Source organism: Salmo trutta, chromosome 38, assembly GCF_901001165.1.
Source record: "Salmo trutta chromosome 38, fSalTru1.1, whole genome shotgun sequence".
NCBI classification, from domain to species: domain Eukaryota; kingdom Metazoa; phylum Chordata; class Actinopteri; order Salmoniformes; family Salmonidae; genus Salmo; species Salmo trutta.
The window spans coordinates 306,406-326,874 of record NC_042994.1 but is presented as its reverse complement, the minus strand read 5'-3'; the positions used below and the strand labels follow the sequence as shown (position 1 = coordinate 326,874).

At 42.6% G+C, this 20,469-nt stretch overlaps 1 protein-coding gene across 1 annotated transcript in view; it reads left to right on the top strand.

Moving 5' to 3' along the window:
* The first annotated feature begins 1,749 nt into the window (after positions 1–1,749).
* The window catches only part of LOC115178715 (B-cell receptor CD22), a 71,551-nt gene continuing 52,831 nt past the window's right edge, over positions 1,750–20,469 (top strand). The window contains exon 1 of the mRNA XM_029740005.1: positions 1,750–1,835. The gene's annotated coding sequence lies outside the window, so the exon portion shown is untranslated. The remainder of the gene's footprint in view (positions 1,836–20,469) is intronic.

The window sequence follows — 20,469 nt, the reverse complement described above, 5'->3', positions numbered from 1 at the left end:
CTGTCACAGGTACAGTAACATTCTATATACTGGTGATCCTGGAGTCTCTCTGTCTGTCACAGGTACAGTAACATTCTATATACTGGTGATCCTGGAGTCTCTCTGTCTGTCACAGGTACAGTAACATTCTATATACTGGTGATCCTGGAGTCTCTCTGTCTGTAACAGGTACAGTAACATTCTATATACTGGTGATCCTGGAGTCACTCTGTCTGTAACAGGTACAGTAACATTCTATATACTGGTGATCCTGGAGTCTGTCTGTCACAGGTACAGTAACATTCTATATACTGGTGATCCTGGAGTCACTCTGTCTGTAACAGGTACAGTAACATTCTATATACTGGTGATCCTGGGGTCACTCTGTCTGTCACAGGTACAGTAACATTCTATATACTGGTGATCCTGGTGTCTCTCTGTCTGTAACAGGTACAGTAACATTCTATATACTGGTGATCCTGGAGTCTCTCTGTCTGTCACAGGTACAGTAACATGCTTTATACTGCTAGTCTGTTTAATTATTATCTGCTGTCCATTTAGGTCTAGAAATTGGATTTGTATATATGAAACAGATTTAAGAATTAAATATGTTTGAGAATGTCTTGCATCATGTGATTAAACTAGAGAACAGGTGATTCAGGGTTTTAATGTGTATATCTACTCCAGACCTGCAGGTGAAGGTAACTTCTAAAACTTGGCAACATTGGGTGACACTGACCTGTAGCACCACCTGTATTCTGACTGGTAAACCCACTTACATCTGGTACAAGAATGGACACATAGTAACTGACAGCACTTCCCCCTACTCAGTCTACCCTAATGCAGTAGACAGTTACTCCTGTGCTGTAAAAGGCCATGATGATCTCCACTCTCCTGCAGTGAGTGAGTGTTTCTTTAATTAACAATACTGTACAACCTGTGTGTGTGTTGGTTTCACTATGAGAACTTGTAGCATTTCTAGATAGAACTGAGAATATAATATAGTTGACCTCTTGTTATGTCACTGTGTTTCAGGTGTTCATGGTCAGAGCTGCAACAGAGTTACTTACACCAAGAGGACAATCTGTGCCTTGAAGGAGTCAACAGTGGACATATCCTGTACGTATGTTGGTTATGATACCGTCTCATCATCACTCTGGTTTAGTCCTAAACGGAGTGCTAGTTGGACTAACAAGTTGACCCCTGAAGACCTAACCAGAGACCCAGGATATACAGGTCGTGTGAAGTACATTGGAACATACAAAGGTCCCTTCACCCTGAGAATCTCAGGTCTGAGAGAGGAGGACTCAGCTGAGTATCGCTTCACTTTTAAAACTCAAACTTTGAATGGAGTCATAGTTTCCCAGGAGTACCCGGACAAAGAGAGATGGAGATATAAAGGTCCCTCCATCCTGAGATTCTCAGATGTGAGAGAGGAGGACTCAGCTGAGTGTCACGTCACTTTTAAAACAGACAACTTTGAATGGGGTCATAGTTTCCCAGGAACAACTCTGTCTGTCACAGGTAATACTACACTGTATGATACAACTGTAAATCATATTGAATTACAGGAGAAAATAAATGAACCATCCTGTTAACACAGAGGTGTATGTGGTTTTATACATTTTGTTTCAGGTCTGCAGGTGAAGGTGACTCCTGCTGCAGAGGGACAGAAGACACTGACCTGTAGCACCACCTGTACTCTGACTGACAACCCCAACACCACCTACATCTGGTACAAGAACGGACACAAAGTAAAGGAGGACACTCCAGCCTGTACTCAGACTACTTTAGTGATGCAGACAGTTACTTCTGTGCTGTAAAAGGCCATGAGGATCTCCACTCTCCTGCAGTGTGTGAGTACAGTACAATAATACAGTATTCTATTCAGCAAGTATTATGCACTCATGCAAAAGACACAGCTCTTACTTTATCAATCATTTTAGAACAAAAACATTGTTTTACTCATTGATAATATTACTTTAATAAAATATTTGGTATTTTACATCAGATAAACCAAAGACCTCAGTGTCAGTCAGTCCCTCTGGTGAAATAGTGGAGGGCAGTTCAGTGACTCTGACCTGCAGCATTGATGCCAACCCACCTGTGCAGAGTTACACCTGGTGGTACAAGAAGAATGGAGGTGACTATCAGAGTATGACAGGACCACATCATGTCTTCAATCAAATCCAGTCATCTGACAGTGGAGAGTACTACTGTGAGGCCCAGAATGAGATGGGGACAGACAGGTCTAGGACCATAAACATGGATGTGAAGTGTGAGTAAAGTACAGCTCAGTGTTTGAATGATAAGGTAGAAAAACATTTATAATTAAATGAAGTAGTCCTAAAGTATAGAATCTCCAATTGTGTATTTGTTAACGTTTTGTCTAAGTAAGAGTTTTAGATAGTTCTCCGATTTCAACAGAGAAAATATTTCATTTGTAAATATACTACTGTCATAAATATGCTACTGTCCTACCCCTCTGACAAATTCTCCTTTACCAGATGGCCCAAAGAGCACCTCAGTGTCAGTCAGTCCCTCTGGTGAAATAGTGGAGCGCAGTTCAGTGACTCTGACCTGCAGCAGTGATGCCAACCCACCTGTGGACAAATACTCCTGGTACAAGAAGAATGTAGCCTCACCAAAAGCATCAGGACAGAGTTACAGCATCACTAACATAATCTCTGAGGACAGAGGAGAATGCTACTGTGAGGCCCAGAATGGAAGAGGATCTATGAACTCTACAGCTCTGATGATCATTGTAGCAGGTCAAGTTACATCTTCAATACTTCAATACAAAATTATGTTCAATAAGAAATTATGTTTCAAGGTAATCTTCTCATAGTTTGCCTTATTACACTTTTGTTTATAACTATATGTGACGTAGAAGTCCGTCACTGGCCGCGGGCAGCATTTGGTACTTTAACGCACGCACACATTCATTACTCCTCCCTGCTCCGTTATCAGATAAGTTAACAATGTGGGTCGACACACAAGTTAACTTCTCTATCTTAGTACATACATTTCACACTTCAGTAACCGGTTAGGGTATAAAGAAATAAACAGACAAGTGTTCATATTTAATATAAGCAATATTTAGTATACTTATCGATGTTATGGATGAGCGCAGTTGTTTGTTCTGTTCCTCTCTCTCTCCATCTCTGTAGCTTCCGGCTATGCTGGATAAGGACCCGAGCTAAGGGAATTGGGCTTACTTTGTAGTGCCTGTCCGGAATGGCTCATTCATGTAAATGGGCATGTTGGTTGACACTGTCAGTAGTGATGTAATTTTGTAAATGTTATATTGTGATGTTGTTTCATAAACGTGTTGCAAGGTATATATTTTGGTATGTGTAGATAAATGGAAACTGTAGGTTGAATAGGTAATTGCTTAATTAATTAGTGTTAATTGTTCTGAGGGGAGGGGCTACCCCTACAAAAGGAGCCTCTCTTTCAGTTCATGGAGAGGCATTTTGGATTGAGCTGTGGGTGGGGCAGCATTGTTTTTAGCTGACCCATAAGGTTTGATGGCAGTACTGTTGTTTTTGTTCCGGAATCACTATGTAAATAAACACCTTTGCACAGAAGAACTTTTGCGGCTCCGCCATCTTTTTATTTTTTATAGAGGTTAGGTTTTCCAGTTTAGCCTTCTGGCCTACTCTACGTGACACTATACATAGGCTTTTATATACAAGTAGTGCATTAATGTCCTGTATTGCTGTATATTCATTTTCAGTTTATAATAACATATACACATATCATCCATTTGATATTTTAGGGAAACAAACAGTTCTGACTGCAGCTGTAGGAATCATAGTGGTTGTTCTGGTTCTCATCCTCTGTCTCTCTGGACTCATGTGGTTCAGGTGCGTGAAGAAGGGAAAATTGATATTTGTATTATTCTTTCACCTTAGCACTCTGATTTGTTATTAACTTAATTAATTCATAAATGTATTTATTCACCCAACGCCCTTATTAACCGTTAAACTGTATTAGTAAGATATCAACTTCCACTAGAGGTCAGTAGAGATCAGAACTCACTCTGTCCATCATTACAGGAGATCCACAGGAGGAAGTGATGCTACAACAGACACACAGGTGATTCTATCAGTTGCACCAGGGTTTTGTGTACTAATCTGTTTACTATCTATAATTTAAGTTTATATTTCCGATCTTTTTCTATGGGATTTTGCGAGATACAGATGTTTTATAACATCAATAGTCCTACTTTCCTCAGCAACTAATATGGATAATATTGATAACAGCTTTTTAATAATTTTAGCTCTTGGGTCAAGTTTCTCCTGATGTGTTTAATGATTTACTTTGTATTGCTGTCCGACATTATTCTGCATTTTATATTTCATATTACATGGTACTATAATGTTTTTTTTATTTTAAAAAATGTAATCAGTACATTACATACATTTAAACATTTGCAGTTTTTTACATTTTATATTAATTATAATTGTATATTACGTAATACTATATTGTTCAGTGTCATGATATCACTTGTTTTGTCATTACATTTTTCATTATTACGTATTTTATATACGTTATATACATGTTTACCTTTTCAGTTTTTACTGTGTGGTTTAGTGTCAATACAGTTTAAGCATCATGTTGTTAATAAGATCAACATTTAAGACAATAAATACATAGATTTTTTGATCAACTAATAATACAATGATTCATAACTATTTCCACTCAGCTCTTGTTTCTTGTATTTCTGCCTATTAGACAAATGATGGCGCCATTGAATCATTGAACCATGAGTGGCTAGGCCAGCGTTTCCTAAACTCAGTCCTGGGGACCCCAAGGGGTAAACGTTTTGGTTTTTGCCCAAGCACTACACATCTGATTCAAATAATCAAATCTTACTGTCGAGTTGATTACTCAAACAGAGGCAGTGTTGCTTAGTTGTCTTATTAACCTCAGAAATATTATTTCTATTTACTGAAATGACCCTAGTTTAACCCTTTGTGTGCTCCTCCAGTGAAGGGTATTCAGCTGTATAAGCACGGCCAGTATTTATTTTCACTAATACAGCTGTTTTAGATCTACAGTAGCCTCAACAGCTCTCTGTAGGTTAGCACCATGGTGTAGCCGGAGGACAGCTAGTTTTCGTCCTCCTCTGGGTACAATGACTTCAATACAAAACCTTGCAGGCTCATGGTTCTCAACCCCTTCCATAGACTTACACAGTAAATATGACAACTTCCGGAAGACGTCCTCCAACCTATCAGAGCTCTTGCAGCATGAACTGACATGTTGTCCGGCCAATCAAAGTATCAGATATTTAATCTAGTTCTGAAAGCATAAGCTACAGCCAGCTAGCACTGCAGTGCATAAAATGTGGTGAGTAGTTGACTCAAAGAGAAAGACAATAGTTGAACAGTTTTGAACAAATTATTTTCTTTAAAAATGAAGGAGAATCAAGAGAGAGCCAGCAAACTCAATTTTGTTGTATTTTTTTCACTTTCACTTCCTCTTACTTAGCCAGCATCTAATGCAGCTAGCTAGTTTAGCCTACTCAAACAACTGTCTCAAACAGAGAGGGATGGTATGTTCGCTAGTTGGCTATGGCTATCCAACACTGGAACTCTTCCAAGTCAAGGTAAGCTTTTGGTTTTATTAATTTATTGCCACGTGGGCCCACCGGTGTAACTGCTAAACTGCTTGCTGACTGTACACTGTACTGCATGATTGTAGCGTGTTAACTAACACATTAGTTCTAGTAGCTATGTTGACAATACGTTAGCTAATATGGTAACAATGATGTTGACTGTGTGTAGCGTTAGCAGTCATGATATGAAGGTTTGGCTTGGAAAGGTTTTTTCGCCTGCTCACAGATGTGTTGATGTGTTGTGCACTGAAGTCCACAAGTGAAGGGAAAAGGTGAGAGGAATTTAATGCAGAGATGCGAGAAGGAATTCTACAATGGGCAACGTAATCATGCTGTTTGTATGTGTCTGCTTTGAAAGTGAACTGTGTTTGAATGTGATCAGAGGTGTATTCATTCCACCGATTCTGTTGAAAAACTTTATTTAAAAGAAAGCAAACGGAACTAAATGGGGATAAACATACCTGAATTTGCAAACTCATGTTTGCAACTGTTGGACTAATGATTACATCCTAGATCAGCTAGATGCAGGCAAGAGTTTGCAAGGCAGTATTGAATGTGTCACTGTCTGTCACCTTGATTACTCAAATTTGTCTCTCGACCTGTGCACCTACGTTGTAACCTTTCATTCATAGGCTAGGTTGTACAACCTCATGATGTCTATAGGGAACACTAGAGTATCATGACATGTAGTAGTTAAATATATCCATGTTACATTGAGCTGGGTGAATGGAAAATGAATGACAGTCATCCAAAATGCTGTGAGAGAAATAAGCCGTGCTCATAAAGAAATTGCGTCCTCCCTCATCTTAAATGTGTGTGCCTGCCTGCCTGCCTGCCTGCCTGCCTGCCTGCCTGCCTGTCTGTCTCTCCATCTCCCCGCCATAATATAGACAGGCTGCACTACTAGACCCCACCACAGGGGGCATTGTACATACAAACTGCACTACCAGACCCCACCACAAGGGCCATTGTATATACAGACTGCACTACCAGACCCCACCACAGGGGGCATTGTACATACAGACTGCACTACCAGACCACACTACAGGGGCATAGTATATTCAGACTGCACTACCAGACCACACCACAGGGGCATAGTATATACAGACTGTACTACCAGACCCTATCACAGGGAGCATAGCCATTATTAGAGGAGTTTGATTTCTGATTTAACCAAAATACTACAACAAAGAAATACGATGCTGTACATCTAACATTGATTTATTGTGAGGTTTAGCTACAATGTTTCCTGATGGAAGGACCTTTCCTCCCCTAAGGATTCCAGTAGTGGACCTCTCCTCCCCTCAGGACTCCAGTAGTGGACCTCTCATCCCCTCAGGATTCCAGTAGTGGACCTCTCCTCCCCTCAGGATTCCAGTAGTGGACCTTTCCTCCCCTCAGGATTCTAGTAGTGGACCTTTCCTCCCCTCAGGATTCCAGTAGTGGACCTCTCATCCCCTCAGGATTCCAGTAGTGGACCTCTCATCCCCTCAGGATTCCAGTAGTGGACCTCTCCTCCCCTCAGGATTCCAGTAGTGGACCTCTCATCCCCTCAGGATTCCAGTAGTGGACCTCTCCTCCCCTCAGGATTCTAGTAGTGGACCTCTCATACCCTCAGGATTCCAGTAGTGGACCTCTCCTCCCCTCAGGACTCCAGTGGTGGACCTCTCCTCCCCTCATGACTCCAGTGGTGGACCTCTCCTCCCCTCAGGATTCCAGTAGTGGACTTCTTCTAATTTTTACCTTATCAGCTCAGGGATTCGATCTTGCAGCCTTTCGGTTATTATTCCAACGCTCTAACCACTAGGCTACCTGCCGCCCTAAAGTGTTACCAATCAACTCATATAAACTTGTGAAATGTACAAAGTGATGGTGATTCTTCTGGAGGACCACCGGCTGTTTCTATGGTGACAATTGTCGCTTCAAACACAAGCCGGACCAGAGAGGAAGAGACAGGAAACCATGTCATCCCTGTCCACCATGACAACCCTGATCACCACGCAGCAACTGGATACTGGACCCTGTTTGTAGTCCTCTGGCACAGACCACAGATCCCAGACAGAACACTAGACATATATAATGAGTGTGTGAAGTGTCAATCAAAGTGAAGAGGAGTGCACCTCTGATTTCCTTCCCCCTCTCCCTCGGCCTAAGCTGTGAAACATGGAAATGAAATCATCATTAGAACTTGAAGGGATCTTTGCCAAGTGAACCGCCTCTATGATGACCATGTTGTAGACACTAAGGGGGCTGACATCTGTTGTATCATGTGTTTTACTGTGTATGTATGTATGGTTATGTGACTGGACATGTGACCTGAAAATGTGACCCCTTGTGATGTCACTGTGAGACTCACTGCCAGCCTGATGCCATAGGGTGCCTAGTAATTGCCCCAACAGGGGATAAATAAATGCTATTATTGAAATGAATTACAATTGAATATGGGGCATGTTCCAGGCAGACTATATTGCAGTCATCAGCCTGCTCTCACAAACATTAGTCCTTCTCCTTTTTTACCTAAAGGGGTACTATAATTCAAAATCAAATAACTAAATGATCCATGGTATGACCACCTTAAAACAATTCCATATGTCAGCTAGTAGAACCCCCCCAAACGGCTTAGACTTTTAGAGGTTCAGAAACCCAGTGTCAGAGGGAGCAATGTCCAGTACCTAAACACACAAATCAAATCAAATCTAATTGTATTTGTCACATGTGCTGAATACAACAGGTGTAGACCTTACTGTGAAATGGTTACTGACAAGCCCTTCAGCAACAATCCAGTTGTTTTTATATAAGAAAATATTAGATTTTTTAACTTATAAAAATGCAAAAAATATTTTTTTTTATCACACAATAAAATAACAACAATGAAGCAGCAATAAACAATTACATGAAAGAATAATCATTGTCATTTTCAAAAAACACGCATCACTCAGACACAATAGGAGACAATAATCCCAGACAGGCAGACAGACTTAGTTATATGCATGTCAGGGTTCACTTTGGGTCCATTGCTCTGAAGGTCAGTGAGCTGAAGACATCTCTTTCACACAAGCACACAATGGAAATTCAGAGCAGATTGCCTTGGCCTTGGCATAATGACAGCTCACTGTTGTCTGTTGTTTTTAGCTTGCTAGCTAATGATGATAGCTAAATGTTAGCTAACTAGCTAGCTCACTGTTGTCTGTTGTTTCTAGCTACCTAATGTTGATAGCTAAAAGTTAGCTAACTAGCTAGCTCACTAGCTAACTATAGGGTCTTGCTGTAATTCACTGGCAGCACATCGTATTGTTCACAATCCAGTCCATTCAGAGTAGCTGTGTGATGCACAAAAATGTTTGTTTATCGCTGAATAACAGCCTCTTCATGTAGCTAACAAGCTAGCTGAGATCACTAATTCGCTCAATTCAAATGCCAGTTCAACACAAGTCCCAATAACACAGTATTTTTACGTGTGTGCCTGGTTTAATCAATATACATATTTTACATTTTCAAATGTTATTTTAACTTCTATTTTCTATATTTTAATCGGACTAGCAGGGACATATGAAGCCTGAAGGCTATTATACTATTATTGAGGACATTATTATTAGGATGGTGCAGTAATGTTGAGATGCCAGTAGGGAGAACTCTAGTCTAGAACACTGGAACCTTCAGTACCACTTTGATGCAGCTGATGAGGAGTGTACATTGAATGGGTTTGTAGAATAGAATGAATGACATCATGGAACTGACCAAATGTAAATGGAACTTTGACCTGTTCCATGTAGAACTCAGAGGGACAAGGCAACACATTCTAAGATATTATAAACATTCCATATAGAATAGGTAACATATTGTTAACCTGGTTCTGTATTTAAATAAAAGTGGAAATGGGGGACATTTTGGCCATTATAGAAATGTAGGGCCCACTAATACAGTAACCTTCCTTTTCTGACATGTTGTTCTGGTCCTCATGCATGTTAATGTCTTAAAGAGGAAGGAAAGGACAGTTCTGTATCATCTACTTGTGCCCTGACTACTTTACATATGTATCAACCACAGAACTGACACTTACTAGCAGTTCCCACTCACTACCAGTCAGTTAACTCACTGTACAAGACCTCTCCTCTTCACTTCACTCTGTAAGTACTCTTGACAATATCTTGAAAAATTGTTTTTGGTTACTTCTTTTTAGTAATAAATCATATACTTGAGGGTAATGTATCATTTTACATCTTGTTATGTTTAGAGCTGTGTTTGGTTGTTACATCAGGGCCAGTATTCATAAAGGTTCTCAGTGTAGGAGTGTTGATCTACATAGGGATGAGATGATTAACCTGGGTAAAAAAGACATGCAGACAAACATTGTAACACTGTAGTGTGTGTGTGTGTGTGTGTGTGTGTGTGTGTGTGTGTGTGTGTGTGTGTGTGTGTGAGAGAGTTGTACATTGCTAGACATGACCACCTCGTTGACCTGAGGGGTGTGTGTGTGTCATGACCACCTTATTGACCTCTGATAGCCAGCTAGGTGAGACAAGTAGTCTCACCAACAGCACACATGCATAGTCATTCTTGTGTAAGGGGAAGCTGGTTTATGTTGAAGATGATGTGTTTCCCTGTGTGTCAAATACTCCAGATAGTATTGTTATTGGTGGAGGGCCGCTCATTTGATTGCTACATGGAGCAGGCCTTTACAGAGAAACTGCTTAAATACCAGCCCCTCGTGGCACTTGGACAGCCTGGGTGGAGGTGCAAGCTGGTGGCGCTGATATTTGTCAGTCTTGGCCACTTACACAGGCTTGCAGTGTGTGGCCTCCAGATTGATGGCCTGACAAAAACTAGGACAAAGCAATTGGCTAGGTACTGCTCTGTTTCAGCTGTCGTGGGCAGCTTAGATGTTTGGAGAATGAGGGGCTTCTGTACCCTTGAGTGCCATGCATACAGGGATCTTTGAAATGTTCAATTTGATTGGTGGATTCAAATAAAGTGTTTAAAATGTGTGTGACACAGTGATTTAGCTGAGGGCCCTTTAGGACCAGTCTCACAGAGAGTGGTGTTGACATCTATACTGTCTAGGATGTGTGTTATAACTTTTCTTCATCCATAACAACCATCTCTCTAGACTTTGATACAGACTCCATGGGCCTTATGGCTCTTCACTACAGATGCTCTCTCTCTGTGTGTGTGTGTGTGTGTGTGTGTGTGTGTGTGTGTGTGTGTGGGTGTGTGTGTGTGTGTGTGTGTGTGTGTGTGTGTGTGTGTGTGTGTGTGTGTGTGTGTGTGTGTGTGTGTGTGTGTGTGTGTGTGTGTGTGTGTGTGTGTGTGTGTGTGTAAGTCATTGCTGTTTAGCCTCACAGCTTGGGGATAGGAGCTATCGTTGAACCTGGTGGTCAGTCTTCAGGCTGCTGTAACAGCTTGACAGACTGTAGAGGATGGAACATTTCTCCTCCTTTGGGTTTCTGAGAATAAAACAGCTTCAAAACAATCAATGTAGAAATCGACCGGCACAATTCGGTCTTCAAATTGTGTTTTTTACATTGGATAAAAGTGCAAACTCTGAGCTAGAAAATGGCATATCATGCACTGCAGTTGAGGAACAATGGGAAAGTAATTCTGCTTTGAAAGTTGATAAACTTGTAACTTCACTTTTGGAGAAAATGGCTTTTGATTAATTTGGTACACCTACTGGAGAGCACTTTTTTGTCTACACCCATTCAGCATTGTTCACACCCTCTTAATTAAGCTTTAGCCCCACCCATCTCTTTAAGGGTTGATCCGATTGTTCTGTTCTAACAGCAGTCAAGCACCCAAGCTAACTGGCTACTTCCAGACATTTTACTTGCCCTAGCAGAGCTGGTTAGGCTGTTTTTATGTTTATGTTTTATGTTGGTGACTGCAACTGTGCTGCTGGCAACAATTGAATTCTGCTTTTTTGCCAACGTTTAATGACACCGGCCATATTCAACTGGTGTTGAGCGTTCGAAAATTCGTCATCTATTCTGCGCTCTGGTACCCTCAGACGAAAGTGCTTTGAAATCGGAGTAGATAGCCAGAGCAAATTTACCAGCTATGTCTATTAACAGTTTTCACAGTGACCTCATTAACATTCTATTGAAATGGTTACTTGCATGGTGGAGTCTTTTGTTAAGACATGTAGCTAGCTAGCTAAATACCTAACCATAATCCCAAATCATGACATTACTACCCTGCATAAATCTGCAGGTAGCTAACCAACCAGGTTCAGTGTTAGCTAGCTATAATTAGGCTATAACTAGCAAAGCAAATGGTTCTGAGATATGAATAATATTAATACACAGATCATACATGTAATGTTAGCAAGCGAGCCAGCCAGCTAACATTAGCTAGCTAGCTAACAGTACACTTTAACTTGAAATGAAAACGACTTTCTGACCAAATGAGAAATGTGTAATGTCTGAAAATGTAGCTAGCTAGACATACTTACCCGTATTCATGGATGCACACTTCTACCTCTCTGTCACGGATGCCATGTTGCCCTTAGTTTGAAGATGTAATCCGGAGACAGGTGTTTTCTCCATCCCCTTAGCGATCATACTCCAATTCCACTTATTTTAAAACTTGGTCCTCCAGAAAGTGGAGAACAACACTTATGCAGTTCTACTACGTGATATCTTTCATTAAAAGCAGCGTTAGAAAGGATTTCCTACACATACTGAGCAGCTCAAATAGACAGAAGCATGCTACATGGCAGACCAATCCAAACTCGTCTCTCGGCATATCCAGCCCATTCCTTATCTCAGCCAATCATGGCTAGCGGGAAGTTTTCCCACTTTTTCTGTGGCTAAACCAACTAAGCTCCTAATTACAAAAATGTATTCGTATTTACAGACGGCATACAAGTTTGTTATTAAGGCACATGAAAGTTCACATGTTCCAGAAGACATTTCTGCCCCCCCAAAAAAAGTAAATGTTCAAATGGCTCTGATGTGAAGTAGTGACCCGCGACATACGCCTAGTTTTGTATGTTTACATTACAACAGATCTGTTCACTAAATGATTGTTGTTGTCATTGTCGGTTGTGTAGGTGGCAGGGAAGTCAGGCGCAGGAGAAACCAACTTGGTGTAACTGGAGTAGTTTAATTAAGATAAAACAAACTCCAAAAACCAACGTACATAAATAAAATAACATGGGTAAAATAACCCGTCACGCACCAATACAAAATACACGAGCAGATAACAACAAACAATCTCTGACAAGGACATGAGGGGAAACAGAGAGCTAAATACACAACATGTAATGAATGGGATTGGAACCAGGTGTGTAGGAAGACAAGACAAAACCAATGGAAAATGAAAAATGGATCAATGATGGCTAGAAGACCGGTGAAGTCGACCGTCGAGCACCACCCGAACAAGGAGGGGCATCAACTTCAGTAGAAGTCGCACCTCTGCCTCCTGGAGCGAGCCAGCCACCACCGGCCTGAGGAGAGACACATGGAATGAGGGGTTAATGCGGTAATGGGGGGGGAAGCTTTAACCTATAACATACCTCGTTCACTCTCCTCAGGACTTTAAATGGCCCCACAAACCGCGGACCCAGCTTCCGGCAGGGCAGGCGGAGGGGCAGGTTTCGAGTTGAGAGCCAGACCCTGTCCTCACTGCGGTGACGGTCTGCGACAACTTTCTGGCGCCATACGGCGCACGAAAGGTGGACGTGAGCGGTGTCTCAGGTTTCCTCCACGTGCCGGAACCAGTCGTCCACCGCAGGAGCCTCAGTCTGACTCTGATGCCAAGGGGCCAGAACAGGCTGATACCCCAACACACACTGAAAGGGAGTGAGGTTAGTGGAGGAGTGGCGGAGCGAGTTCTGGGCCATCTCTGCCCAGGGCACGAACGCCGCCCACTCCCCCGGCCGGTCCTGGCCGTAAGACCTCAGAAACCTACCCACATCCTGGTTAACTCTCTCCACCTGCCCGTTACTCTCAGGGTGAAAACCTGAGGTAAGGCTGACCGAGACCCCCAGATGTTCCATGAATGCCTTCCAGACCCTTGACGTAAACTGGGGGCCCCGATCAGACACTATATCCTCAGGCACCCCGTAGTGCCGGAGACCGGGCAAAGGGAGGAGACGACAGGACTTAGAAAAACGGTCCACAATGACCAGGATCGTGGTGTTACCTTGTGAAGGTGGAAGATCGGTTAGGAAATCCACCGACAAGTGCGCCCACTGCTGTTGTGGAATGGGTAAGGGTTGTAACTTACCTCTGGGTAGGTGTCTAGGAGCCTTGCACTGGGCGCACACTGAGCAGGAGGAAACATAAACCCTCACGTCCTTAGCTAAAGTGGGCCACCAGTACCTCCCACTAAGACAGCGCACCGGTGCCACCAAACACGAGGCTGGGATTATGGGAGTGGGATCTATGGACTGCTCCTCTGTGTCATACAGCCGGGACAGTGCGTCTGCCTTAACGTTCTGGGAGCCTGGTCTGTAAGAGAGGGTAAACACAAAATGGGTGAAAAACATGGCCCACCTTGCCTGGTGAGGATTAAGTCTCCTCGCCTCCCGGATGTACTCCAGATTGCAGTGGTCAGTCCAGGTGAGAAAAGGGTGTTTAGCCCCCTCAAGCCAATGTCTCCACGCCTTCAAAGCCTTGATGACAGCCAACAGCTCCCGGTCCCCCACATCATAGTTTCGCTCTCCGCTGGGCTGAGCTTCTTAGAGAAGAAGGCACAGGGACGGAGCTTAGGTGGCTTACCCGAGTGCTGAAAGAGCACAGCTCCTATCCCAGCCTCAGACGCGTCCACCTCCACTATGAATTGCAAAGAGGGATCCGGATGAGCAAAAACAGGAACAGAGGTAAACAGAGCCTTCAGTTGCCTAAAAGCCCTGTCCGCCCCAGTCGACCACTGCAAGCGCACCAGACCCCCCTTCAGCAGTGAGGTAATGGAAACAGCTACCTGACCAAAACCCCGGATAAACCTTCGGTAGTAATTGGCAAACCCTCAAAATCTCTGCACCTCCTTCATCGTGGTGGGAGTCGGCCAATTACGCATGGCTGCAATGCGGTCACTTTCCATCTCCACTCCTGACGTGGATAGGCGATACCCTAAGAAGGAGACGGACTGTTGAAAGAACAGGCATTTCTCAGCCTTGACATACAGGTCATGCTCCAACAGGCGACCAAGCACTCTGTGCACCAGGGACACATACTCGGTGCGTGTAGTGGAGTATATCAGAATGTCATTGATGTACACCACTACACCCTGCCCATGCAGGTCCCTGAAAATCTCGTCTACAAAAGATTGGAAGACTGATGGAGCATTCTTCAACCCGTACGGCATGACGAGGTACTCATAATGCCCTGAGGTGGTACTAAATGCTGTCTTCCACTCGTCTCCCCCTCAGATACGCACCAGGTTGTACGCACTCCTGAGATCCAGTTTGGTGAAGAAGTGTGCAACGTGCATTAACTCAATCGCCGTGGCGATCAGAGGTAGCGGGTTTTATTGAGACCTCGATAATCAGTGCAGACCTCCATCCTTCTTCACAAAAAAGAAACTTGAGGAGAGGGGTGTAATGGAGGACCGAATGTACCCCTGACGCAGGGATTCGGAGACATATGTCTCCGTAGCCACCGTCTCCGCTTGCGACAGGGGATACACATGACTCCTGGGAAGTGAAGCGCCTACCATGAGATTTATCGCACAATCCCCCTGTCGATGGGGTGGTAATTGAGTCGTCAAATCGGCATATTCGGGGGGAATGTGCATGGTGGAGACCTGGTCTGGACTTTCTACCATAGTAGCACCAACGGAAACCCCTACACACCTACCTGAGCACTCTCGCAACCACCCCGTGAGAGACCTCTGTGGCCAAGAAAAAGTGGGGTTATGACAAGTTAACTTCTTGGGGCTATGTGGGACGTTAGCGTGCCCCCCGTGGCGCACCCTATCAACAGCAGGTGCATTTCAAGAGCGGCAAATTTGAAACCAAATAAATGTCAAAATTCAAATTTCTCAAACATACAACTAACTTACAGCCTTTGAAAGATAAACATCTCCTTAATCTAACCACGTTGTCCGATTTCAAAAAGGTTTTACGGGGAAAGCATAAAGTTAGGTTATGTTAGGAGAGTACATTGACAATAGCTGTGTGTAATGTATTGTCGATTCAAAGACAGGCGTCACCAAAACCATAAAATCAGCTAAAATTATGCACTAACCTTTTACAATCTCCATCAGATGACACTCCTAGGACATTATGTTAGACAATGCATGCATTTTTAGTTCTATCAAGTTCATATTTATATCTAAAAACAGCGTTTTACTATGGCGTTGATGTTCAGGAAATCGTTTCCCTCCAATACCGGCAGTCAAGTCATGACAACAAAATAATTAATTAATATTAGAAAACATTGGTAAAATATTATATTGTCATTCAAAGAATTATAGATTTACATCTCTTGAACGCAATGGACTTGCCAGATTTAAAATTAACCTTACTGGTAAATCACACTTTGCAATAATCTGAGCACTGCGCCCAGAAAAATACGCATTGCGATACAGACTAACCGCCATGTTGGAGAGATCTAAAATCGAAAATACTATGTAAATAATCCATTACCTTTGATTCTCTTCATCAGATGTCACTTCCAAAGAATCCCAGGTCCATAACGAATGTAGTTTTGTTCAAAAAAGCTCATCATTTATGTCCAAAAACCTCTGTGTTGTTAGCACATGATCTAAGCCAGCCGGACTTCACTTCACTTCACGAACGGAAAAAATATATTTACGTTCGTTCAAACATGTCAAACGTTGTATCGCATAAATCATTAGGGCCTTTTTTAACCAGAACATGAATAAAATTCAAGGCGGACCATTGGGTTCTCTTTTAAAACGTTTCAGAATGAGAGTACCCACCATCAACTCGCGCGCAAGGTGTCTAATGGGCCATCACAGTTCCAAGGCTCTTATTCGGTCAGATCTCACTGTAGAAGACTCAAAAGACTTTGTAAAGGCTGGGGACATCTTGTGGAAGCAATAGGAAGTGCCAAAACATTCCTCACCCCCTTTGTTTTTCAATGGTACAGGCTTAAAGTCAATTCAACACATCAGGTATCCACTTCCTGTCAGAATCTGTCTCAGGTTTTGCCTGCCAAATGAGTTCTGTTATACTCACAGACACCATTCAAACAGTTTTTGAAACTTTAGGGTGTTTTCTATCCATATATAATAAGTATATGCATATTGTAGTTACTGGGTAGGATTAGTAACCAGATTAAATCGGGTACATTTTTTTATCCAGCCGTGAAAATACTGCCCCCTATACCCTAACAGGTTAACCAAGGTAGACACAGCACCACGGGATACGCAGGAGTGTCAATAAGGAAAATATAAATTTTTTCCTTGTGACCCCCCCTGCGTCACCATACTCAAAGGAGCTGTGGCCTCCCTGATAAACCCTGAACCTAATGGTCGACTATCTAAGGTGTGAATGGGGAAAGGCACATCCACGGGTACAATGGGGATCCCTAAACTATGAGCAAACGCTTGATCAATAAAATTCCCAGCCGCGCCTGAATCTACTAGCGCCTTATGCTGGGAACGCGGGGAAAATCAGGAAAAGTGACAGACACAAATATATGGGCAACAGAGGGCTCTGGAAGAGAATGGTGCCTACTCACCTGGGGTGGCGCCAGAGCGCCCAGCCTGCTACTTCGATTCCCAGAAGAACCTACCCGGCACTGACCAGCAGTGTGACCTCTGCGGTCACAGATGATGCATGAGCGGGAACACCCTCCGGTCTCCCTGTGCACCCTCCCTCCCAGCTCCATGGGTATAGAAGAGGGAGTGCGGGAGGATGGAACCACCAGACCCCGATCTGGACGTCCGCGAGCAGCCAGCAAGTTGTCCAGCCGGATGGACAGATCCACCAGCTGGTCGAAGCTGAGGGTGGTGTCTCTGCAGGCCAGCTCCCGATGGACGTCCTCACACAGACTGCAGCGGTAATGGTCTGACACACAGACAGAACACTGAACATTCAGTATGAGTGTGTGAAGTGTCAGTCAAAGTGAAGAAGAGTGCTCCTCTGATTTCCTTCCCCCTTTCCCTCGACCTGAGCTGTGAAACATGTCATCATTGATGTCAGATGATCAACATCATCTTTAGACCATATTGTGGACACTGTCTGACCTGATAATTTACCCCCCGCCCCCAGCCCTTGACACCCCCATGAAGGTGTTCACACATTTCTTAAAGCCCTTCACTGACATGATGGTTGTCAGGAAGAGGCATCATGAAGACAGGAAGACAGCTTTGCATCACCATCTTAATCCCTCAGTACATACAGTTGTTGTGAACCACAGAACTCACACCCTTCTGTTTCATTCTCTTCTTGGACAGTAAGTTCACCTCCCCTCTCTCTCCTCATGCTGTAAGTACGCTTGATGATGTCTATCTTTTCATTATTATTTGTTTCTCGTCATCAAATTTCTGTCTGGCATGACAATTCAAACTTCTGCCTGGCATGACATTTCAAACTTCTGCCAGGCAAGACAATTCAAACTTCTGTCTGGCAAGACAATTCAAACTTCTGTCTGGCATGACAATTCAAACTTCTGTCTGGCATGACAATTCAAACTTCTGCCTGGCATGCCAATTCAAACTTCTGCCGGACATGACAATTCAAACTTCTGCAGGGCATAACAATGTTTTTATATTGCTGTTTTCTTTGTTAGTTAACCTAGACATACATAATGTAGACCAACATAGAGAATTTGTGTGAATTATGCATTGCATGTAAATCTATGTGTAAGATATTTTGATGGTGTTTCATTTATTTATGGTTAATATTTGACATGCATTTTTAAGTGCAGAAAAACAGCATGGGCAGCGCCATTGAGGGCTGTCTCCATTTTAAAGTACTTAATTTCCTCTTCTTTGTCTTTGGAGAGTTTAATGACGTGGTTTCAAGTATAAGACTTGTGCATGCTATTTTGAGGCCTCTGAGAGCAATATATTGTTGGGGAGACTTTTTTGTAAGAGTGAAAGTAGGAGTAAGAGTGATTGAGTGGATACTTCATAAGAGCTTTAGGAGTAGTATTAACATGAGACACAGTGATGGTGGGTTGTGTTTAGGACTAGTATTAATAACCTCTTGCATCTAGACGTTCCGCTAGCGGAACACCTCGCCAAATATCCAATGGAAGAACGTGGCGCGAAATACAAAAAACCTCAAAAATTCAATAATTTCAATTTTTCAAACATATGACTATTTTACACCATTTTAAAGACAAGACTCTCTTTAATCTAACCACACTGTCCGATTTCAAAAAGGCTTTACAACGAAAGCAAAACATTAGATTATGTCAGCAGAGTACCCAGCCAGAAATAATCAGACACCCATTTTTCAAGCTAGCATATAATGTCACATAAACCCAAACCACAGCTAAATGCAGCACTAACCTTTGATGATCTTCATCAGATGACACTCCTAGGACATTATGTTACACAATACATGCATGTTTTGTTCAATCAAGTTCATATTTATATCGAAAACAGCTTTTTACATTGGCATGTGATGTTCAGAACATGCATTCCCACCCAAAACTTCCGGTGAATTTACTAAAGTACTCATCATAAACGTTGACAATATAGATAACAATTATTTTAAGAATTATAGATACAGAACTCCTTTATGCAATCGCTATGACAGATTTTAAAATAGCTTTTCGGCGAAAGCACATTTTGCAATATTCTGAGTACATAGCTTAGCCATCACGGCTAGCTATTCAGACACCCGCCAACTTCGGGGCTCACTAAACTCAGAATTACTATTAGTAAAATGGTATTACCTTTGCTGTTCTTCGTCAGAATGCACTCACAGGACTGCTACTTCCACAAGAAACGTTGTTTTTGTTCCAAATAATCCATATTTATGTCCAAATACCTCCGTTTTGTTCTAGCGTTCAGGTCACTTTCCAAAGGGTAACGCGCGAGCGCATATCGAGACAAAATAATTGAAAATGTTCCTTTACCGTACTTAAAAGCATGTCAAACGCTGTTTAAAATTAATTTTTATGGTATTTTTCACATAAAATAGCGATAATATTCCAACCGGACAATACTGTATTCATTCAAAGACGAAAAGAAAAAACAGCATGGTCTCGTGAACGCGCATCTCCAATCTCTTAGTCACCAGACAGACCACTGACAAACTGAGCTACCATACTTTGCCCAGAGACAGGAGACGCCTCAATCCGCTTTCTGAACGCTTTAGAGAGCCAATGGAAGCCTTAGAAAGTGCCACGTAACAGCTCAGATACTGTAGTTTCGATAGAGAAGCAAAAGGACTACAAATTCGCAGACAGGCCACTTCCTGCTTGGAATCTTCTCAGGTTTTTGCCTGCCAAATGAGTTCTGTTATACTCACAGACACCATTCAAACAGTTTTAGAAACTTTTGTGTTTTCTATCCAAATCTACTAATAATATGCATATTCTCGTTTCTGGGCAAGAGTAGTAACCAGTTTAAATAGGGTACGTTTTTTTCATCCGGCCGTGAAAATACTGCCCCATAGATACAAAAGTATCTATATCCACAGTAAAACGAGTCTTATAGCGACATAACCTGAAAGGCCGCTCAGCAAGGAAGAAGCCACTGCTCCAAAACTGCCATAAAAAAAGCCAGACTACGGTTTGCAACTGCACATGGGGACAAAGATTGTACTTTTTGAAGAAATGTCCTCACGTCTGATGAAACAAAAATAGAACTGTTTGGCCATAATGACCATCGTTATGTTTGGAGGGAAAATGGGGACGCTTGCAAGCCGAAGAACACCATCCCGACCGTAAAGCATGGGGGTGGCAGCATCATGTTGTGGGGGTGCTTTGCTGCAGCAA